The 8507-nt window shown below is 42.8% G+C and overlaps 1 non-coding gene across 1 annotated transcript; it reads right to left on the bottom strand.

The window, feature by feature from the left end:
- Positions 1-7338: 7338 nt before the first annotated feature.
- trnai-aau (transfer RNA isoleucine (anticodon AAU)) lies at positions 7339-7412 on the bottom strand. The gene has a single exon. It is a non-coding gene; the product is annotated as a tRNA-Ile (tRNA).
- Between the last annotated feature and the right edge of the window lie 1095 nt (positions 7413-8507).

Genomic DNA, 8507 nt, shown 5'->3' with positions numbered 1-8507 from the left:
AGTTTGTTCATTTAAAAATAAGGTTTGTACATCTCTTACATATCTCACTTCTTGTATTATGATTCAAAAATGTTTTCTGGTGGAATTCTAGTAAATACCAAACATTCGTTGGATTCAAATAAGGTCTTTAACACCCAGTTATCAATCTGTTGTTAATGTTTCAGCTGTTACATTGACATTGATTAGGTACTCATTCAGAGAGATCAACTGACAATTATAAACTTGCAGGATTATTAGAATTGAGAAAAAGATACAGATGTGGAAACATTTTTTAGAAGGAATTGTTTTTTAATTCAAATGTGTAAGCTGTTCAAGAATTCTATATCACCTTCCATTGGTTTTCTTGTCGAGAATGTAAATTTATAATTATTGTGAATTAAAATGTGTTCTGTATTTTGAAATTTGTATCAGATTTAAGAAGAAAAAGAGGAGCAATTAACATGAAAAGTTCAGTCAATAGAAAGCACAGTAAATTAAATTGGCAGAGGTAACTTTTAGTATTGTTTCTGAATATTCAGTCAAATATTTCTAATGGCAAGAGCATTGTTCCAGTAAAGCACAGCAGGTCAGGCAGCATTCAAGGAGAAGCAGAATCGACGTTTTGGGCATAAGCCCTTCATCAGGAATCTTTTCCATACTCCTGCTCTTTGAATGTGCCTGCACTTTTGCAACACCACAGCTTTCCTCACTTTCTCCAAATATGCTTAATGAACATGAACTGAAAATGTTAGCATCAGCAGTTGAACAAGACCAAATAAACACATTTTTTGCAATATTTATAGTGAAAGCTTGTTTGAGAACATGCATCAAATCAGATCGAACATTTCTTGCCGTTAGAACCCTTGGCCCTTCATAATAAAGAATAACCATGCTTTGCACAACCAGTATGGTGTATAACGACTGAACTGAAATACCACAGGACAACGATTGCATTTATTGAAGGGAATGATAACCAGATCCTTACTGTGATAGTGGGGATTGATCTCAGAAACAATAAAATTTTACTGTGATTATTCCACTGAACAGTAATCAGATGGTCATGAAGATCTTTGTGCGGCTTTATGTGCAGTGTTTTGTTTGAACATTGATTTCAGTAACATTGAGATATTTTACATATTGACAATTGATAGTTAAAGGTAAGTTTTAAATGCAACAGTTAAAAAAATGTCAGTTTTGTTTAGCGAAACACAATTCTAAGTTTATGGAATCCCTACTGTGTGGAAACAGGCCATTTGGCCCAACAAGTCTACACTGACGTTCCAAAGAATAATCCACTCAACACCATTCTGCTCTCAGATTACTGGACATTTACTCCTGACTAATGCATATAACCTACACATCCCTGAACAGAACATGCAGCTTAGAATGGCCAATTTACCTCACCTGCATATCTTTGGATTGTGGGAGAAAACCAGAAGGTGGCCCTGTGTATTGTTACAAGACCATTATACCAAGTACCATCCCCAAAGGACTTAAGATGTATCTCTGAGCTGCGGTACTGTCTCTGATTATCGACATCCCACAATTTACTAAACTGCATGCATCAGCGTCTATTTCTTGCGGATTATCAGACGCAGGGACTGTTAATAAAACATATGAAATTATATTTGACAAAATCTCAATCCAAAAAGAGCTAGCATCATAACTCTAAGTATCCCTAGCATTCTAAAAATTCTGCTGAAGCACAAAAAAACTGAATTCACAATCCTACAGAAATAATCCCACGCTCGCATCGCCACTGTATAATGAGTTACTCGAAGTCTGTTCAGTCTGAGTTTCAGCGGGTCTTCCGTTCATTCGGCTGTCCAGACTTCTTCCTCAACTGGAGAATTCACTGGCCCTTTGATCCGAGTGTAGTGAGTCCAGCCTTTCTCCGCTGTCCTTATTGTAATTTCGGTAATCAAAGGATCCTGATATGGCCCTTCCCAGTCCGGCTGCAATTTAGTCTCTGTCCACGATTTTACTAAGGCCCAATCTCCTGGCCGGATGGGATGAACGGTGAATTCAAGGGGTGGAGTCTGTGCCAATAAACTCTGTTTCCTGAGGAGAGACAAAGAGGCGGACAAGCCCAGTATATATTTCTTTAGAACAAGTCTTTAGTTTCGGGAATTGTCAATTCTCCGTTCATTCCCAGGTAAGGTAATCCAAATATGATTTCATAGGGGATAGTCCCAATTTTTTCCTTGGGGCTGTTTGTACTCGCAAGAGAGCTATAGGTAAACATTTGGTCCAAGGGAGTCTGGTTTCTATTATCAATTTAGAGAGCTGTCATTTGAGTGTTTGGTTCATTCTCTCAAACCTTCCTGATGATGATGGGTGTCATGGAGTATGGAACTCCCAGAAAATTCCCAACCCTTTCAATACCCCCTGTAACACTTTAGAGGTAAAATGAGTTCCTTGGTCGGAATGTATATGGTTCACTAGCCCATATCGGGGAATTATGTGCTCCAATATTGTTTTACACGCCACACTCACAGTGGCAGGAGCTCGGGGGTATGCCTCAGCCCAACCAGACAGATGATCTACTATGACCAGCATATATTTTAGTCTTCCTACTCTGGGTAGTTCAGGATAATCTTCTTGTATACTCTGGAAGAGTCTCAATCCCGGGTCTCTTCCTCCCGGGGTCTGTTTTCTCAAGACTTTCTTATTTACCTTTCTGCATATGAAACATCCATCACATATGTGTTTAGCAATTGTATATATTCCATTACATCCATATTCCCTAAGAACTAAAAGACACGTTGTTTGTACTCCCCAATGGCTGCCTTGATATAGGACAGCCATAATTTCTCCCATTATCATTTTCCCTTCCATCAGGTAACCTCCAATCCCCATCTGCTGTTTTTTGCAGCACCAAAATCTTTCAATTCTTTTTCAATTCTTTCAGAAAATACAGGAGCTTCCGGGGATCAGGGACAGTAGGTATTAGGGAATGAATCACCACTTCTTGTGGGTTTAGGGCTGCTTCGTTAGCCAGTTCATCGGCTAATCTATTCCCCCTAACTTCTGGTTCATTTCCTTTCTGATGACCATTTACATGCACCACTACTATTTCTCTGGGGAGTAATAGGGACTCCAAGACCCGTTTAAACAACTCCTCATGTGCTAATTCCTTCCCCCGGCTATTGATCAGTCCTCTTTCCTGCCATATCTTTCCGAAAGTGCGCACAACACCAAATACATATTTAGAGTCACTGTATGCTGCTCCCTCTTTATTTTCTAACGCCCTAAGGACACTTTCCAATGCATAAATTTCGCAGGTCTGAGCTGACCACCCATTTGGCAACCTTCCTGCCTCTACCACACTACCTTTCATCCCATCTACAACTGCATACCTATTATGTCTTTTCCTTTCAGTCACATGGGATGATCCGTCTGTAAAAAGTCCGGCTCCTGCATGAAGCGGAACATCTCTCAGGTCCATGCAGACTTTAGTTTGGTATTCTATAACATCAAGCCAGTCGTGCTCTGGATTCTGAGGAGATTCTCCTTCTCCTCTCCAAAGAAAGGCAGCTGGATTTAAACAATTATGCGTGACCAACACTAGATCATCCTTTTCTACAAATATTGCCTCATATTTCAGAATCCGTGTCAACCATCACCCAGCTTTTTGGTTTAGGATCGTTCTCACTTGGTGTGTGGTGCTTACTATTTGGGGTCCCCCAAGTATAAGCTTCCTGCTTTCTTCCACCAACAGTGCAGTAGCAGCCACGGCCTGCACACACTCAGGCCACCCCCGGTGATACTGGATCCAAAAGCTTCGAAAGATATGCTACTGGCTGTTTCATTCCTCCCCACCTCTGGGTTAATACTCCCAAAGCCGCTCACTTATCTACGGTATCAAAGAGATGGAAAGGTTTATCTCGAGAAGGTAAGGCGGACACGGGGGCATGGATCAGATCTCTTTTGAATTCTTAAATAGTTCTTTTTCCTTCTCTTCCCAACTCAGACACTTTGGTTCCTCCTCTAATAGTTTGAGATATAATTTATTCGTCTTTTGTGCATAAGAATAAATCCACAATCTGCAATATCCCCTTAAAACCCAAACATTATGATATTCCCGTTTATTCCTGGGCAGCGGAATCCCCACTATTCCCTTTATTATTCCAGGCTTCCCTTTCGCTTCCCTCACGAACTAAATGTCCCAAGTATTTCACTTCTCGCTCCACATATTGTAATTTGTTTTTAGATACTCGCAGTCCCTGCTGACCAAGGAAATTCAATTTTTTTTCGGTGCTTCTACTACTCTTTCTCTGCTTTTTCCTGTTACTAAGAGGTCGTCTACATATGGCAACAGGGTTTGGGGCTGCTAACTTTCTCCAATATTTGTTCTAACATCTGTCCAAATAAATTCGGGGGTTGCGTAAACCCCTGGCAGAGCACGGTCCACCAGTACTGCTGTTTCCGTCCTTTTTTGGGATCTTCCATTCAAAGGCAAAAAATTCCTACTTTCCTCCCAAAAGGCATCCTTTAAATTGTGGTCATGAGGGATCATACTTAATTACGTACAATTCAATCTTCTCAAATCCTGTACCAATCGATAACTTCGATCGGATTTTCGCACTGGTAGAATTAGGATATTATAAGGAGACATACATGGCTCCAACAGGCCATCTCTAGCACCTCAATTACTGGCTGCAGTCCTCGTTTACCTTCTGTGGAAATGGGATATTGTCGCTCATAAAAAACATCCACTTTCCTTTTTCAACTTATTTCTCTGGGACGGATCTGTATTTTTCCACGATTCCCTTCTCTAGCCCATATAATAGGGTCTACCTCTCTCTCCACATCTTCTGTCAACATTGCCATTTGTACAACTAATTCTTTTTCCTGAATGCCAATCTCCGGTCCTAAGAGGGTAATTAAATCTCTCCCTAGTTAGTTACTTCCTATATCAGGGATATACAACAGTTCCCCTGTAACTGTATCCTTAGGTCCTTCTATTATCATAGGTTCAAATACTGGAACAGTAAATCCTTCCCCTTTAACCCCGGAAACAGTAATTGACTGTGTTGACATTCCTACTTTCTTTTATTTAAAATTCAGCGATGACCGTGCTGCCCCCATAACTACTAGAAAGACGACCTCTTCCCGACAGGCTCACATCTCAAAGTTTATCAAGAGTGCCTGGTGGCTCCCCGCGGGCAGGAATCCTTGACACAGTGATTGAGAGCGCTGGCAATAAAGGTGTTTGCTTTCGCGCAGTAGCACGTGTTCGTCGGTTAGCTCAGCTGGTTAGACCGTTGTTCACATAACGCCACGGTCGTGGGTTCACGCCCCCCACTAAACTTGCGCTGGCTGGAGCAGAGCTGCGCAGCGAAAGCAAATTCCAATAGCGCCGGTGCTCACAACTACGGCTGCTCTGCATTTTCTGCTTCTCCTCGATCGCACGTTAGTCTGAAGTATTTCCTTTCGTTGCAAAGCTTTTCAACAAAAAAAACATTGACTTTTCGGAACGCGCATACTCGAGTTAACCATTTGCTCTGATATCTAAAATTAAGCGCAATGTCCGGACGCATGCAATTTCAATCGCAACGCCACCAGCTCAGCTGCAGCTTCTCACGTTGACCAATTTCGTCTGGAGAACCGTACCTTCACCGATCGCTCACTGTTCTTCTGGATACTCACAGACCTTTGGAGTCAGGGTTATGTGCTGCTGATTAACTGCTACGAACCTTATGCCAAATGCATTGGAATTGTAATCTATCAGTGGGGTTCTTTCTGCTCCCGAACGACGCAGTTGCTTTGGTGTCAGCAACAGCTCAGAAGTCAATTGCACGTTTTGCTAAATGACTCATGTTGCTTATGCAATCTTCGTTTGACAGCATATTTAGCAAGTTATCAGGCCTTCCTGCAGAGTTTGTCCGCGACAGGTCAGCTGCTAAAATGATTGCTTCAGACAGCATGCTACACCGTACATTTGAAAATGGAAAATGTGCAAACGTTTACAATCTGAACACTCGCTCACTATTTCGCCTGGCGCGTCAGAGGCTGGGAGCTGATCTTACGGAGGTTTTTTCAATCATGATGGGAATGAATCGGGTAAATAGACAAGTTCCTTTCGCTCAGGTGGGGCAGTTCAGAACTAGAGGGTATAAATCTGGTGTGGGAGGGTGAGAATTCGAAAGGCAGTGAGGGGCAACGGCTGCACGCAGAGGGTGGTGCGTTTCTGGAATAAGTTACCAGACGAGCTGGTGATGGATGGTATAATTCCAATACTGTTAAGGAATCTGGACGTGTACTTGAATAGGAAGGGTTGAGAGAGAAATGGGTCAAGTGCATGCAATCGCGGCTGGATCAGTTGAGGATATCTGTTCGGAATGGACGAGTGCGACCGAAGACTGTGTTTTCAGTGCTGTCCATATCTAATGGCTCTATGATAGTGCAGGTGAAATGATAAAAAAGATAAATAAAAAAAAAGAAGTAAAATTGTCTGAAGTTGTTGAATTCAAACAACTTCAGGTAATTTTATTTCAATTATTTTATTTATCTTTTTTATTTGTGTTTTTTTTTCACTGTTCTGTACCTCTTATTTCTTGACTGTCTCTCTTTCTCTCGCTCCCCACGCTCTCAATACATTTTTCCTCTCCTCTTCCCGCTTTGCTACCCTTCTCCCCTGTTTTCCATTTTGTCTCTGCTTCACCCATCCCTCACATATTTTGTCACATAGCGCTGGCTCCAGCCTGGGTCATTCACGCCTCTTAATCTCCCTTTAATCTCTCCATGCACTGTCATTATCACCTTTGCATCTGGAGCCTTGACTCACCTTCTCTCAGCGTGGTATAAATAGCTCCATAATACTCCCCCTTTGTTTTTATCTTTGTCTTTAATCAGTTAGACTCGAAACGTCAGCTCTTTTCTCTCCTTGCAGATGGCGCCAGACCTGCTGAGATTTTCCAGAATTTTCTCTTTTGGTTTCAGATTCCAGCATCCGCAGCAATTTGCTTTTATGAATGGCTCTATGATATTGCTGGTGATATGATAACTCCAGTGTCGATGCATGAGAGGTGAGCAAGCGAACGAATTGCCTCTGGAAGTCGTGTGACGAGTATTAACAGAGATCCAGGAAAATAACACGAACGAATCTTTGATTCATTGAAGCCTGAACTCTGGTTCTCCTCCGAGACTGTGCCAGGTCTGCCGAATACTGCACATATTTCATGTCTTGCATTTGTTGGTGAAAACAACTGAGACTGGTTGTTTTGCTGTAGTCATCACGGGTACGGCGATCAAGTCGTGCGTCTAACCCTGTCAAAGGTTTTATTCCGCAGATGGCGCTTCCGGCTTTGTGGAGCACATTGTTTGGAAACACAGCAACCACACAAGCGCTGTATGTGGTCAGTGTGGGGATCGGACCCACGACCTTGGCGTTATTAGCACCACGCTCTAACCAGCTGAGCTAACCGACCAACGCAGGCGAGCCACCGAAAGCAAATGCCTATATTGCCGGTGCCCACAACCACGGCTGCTCTGCATTTTCTGCTTCTCATCGATCGCACGATAGCCTGAAGTATTTCCTTTCGTTGCAAAGCTTTTCAACAAAAAAAACATTGACTTTTCGGAACGCGCATACTCGAGTTAACCATTTGCTCTGATATCTAAAATTAAGCACAATGTCCGGACGCATGCAATTTCAATCGCAACGCCACCAGCTCAGCTGCAGCTTCTCACGTTGACAAATTTCGTCTGGAGAACCGTACCTTCAACGATCGCTCACTGTTCTTCTGGATACTCACAGACCTTTGGAGTCAGGGTTATGTGCTGCTGATTAACTGCTACGAACCTTATGCCAAATGCATTTGAATTGTAATCTATCAGTGGGGTTCTTTCTGCTCCCGAACGACGCAGTTGCTTTGGTGTCAGCAACAGCTCAGAAGTCAATTCCCTTTTTTTGCTCAATGACACATGTTGCTTATGAAATCTTCGTTTGACAGCATATTTCGCAAGTTGTCAGTCCTTCCTGCAGAGTTTGTCAGCGACAGGTCAGCTGCTAAAATGATTGCTTCAGACAGCATGCTACATCATCCTACATTTGTAAATGGAAAAGGTGCAAACGTTTACAGGCTGAACACTCGCTCACTATTTCGCCTGGCGCGTCAGAGGCTGGGAGCTGATCTTACGGAGGTTTTTCAGTCATGAGGGGAATGAATCGGGTAAATAGACAAGTTCCTTTCGCTCAGGTGGGGCAGTTCAGAACTAGAGGGTATAAATCTGGTGTGGGAGGGTGAGAATTCGAAAGGCAGTGAGGGGCAACGGCTGCACGCAGAGGGTGGTGCGTTTCTGGAATAAGTTACCAGACGAGCTGGTGATGGATGGTATAATTCCAATACTGTTAAGGAATCTGGACGTGTACTTGAATAGGAAGGGTTGAGAGAGAAATGGGTCAAGTGCATGCAATCGCGGCTGGATCAGTTGAGGATATCTGTTCGGAATGGACGAGTGCGACCGAAGACTGTGTTTTCAGTGCTGTCCATATCTAATGGCTCTATGATAGTGCAGGTGAA

The sequence above is a fragment of the Chiloscyllium punctatum genome, chromosome 23, assembly GCF_047496795.1.
Source record: "Chiloscyllium punctatum isolate Juve2018m chromosome 23, sChiPun1.3, whole genome shotgun sequence".
NCBI classification, from domain to species: domain Eukaryota; kingdom Metazoa; phylum Chordata; class Chondrichthyes; order Orectolobiformes; family Hemiscylliidae; genus Chiloscyllium; species Chiloscyllium punctatum.
This window is presented reverse-complemented; position numbering and strand designations above follow the sequence as displayed.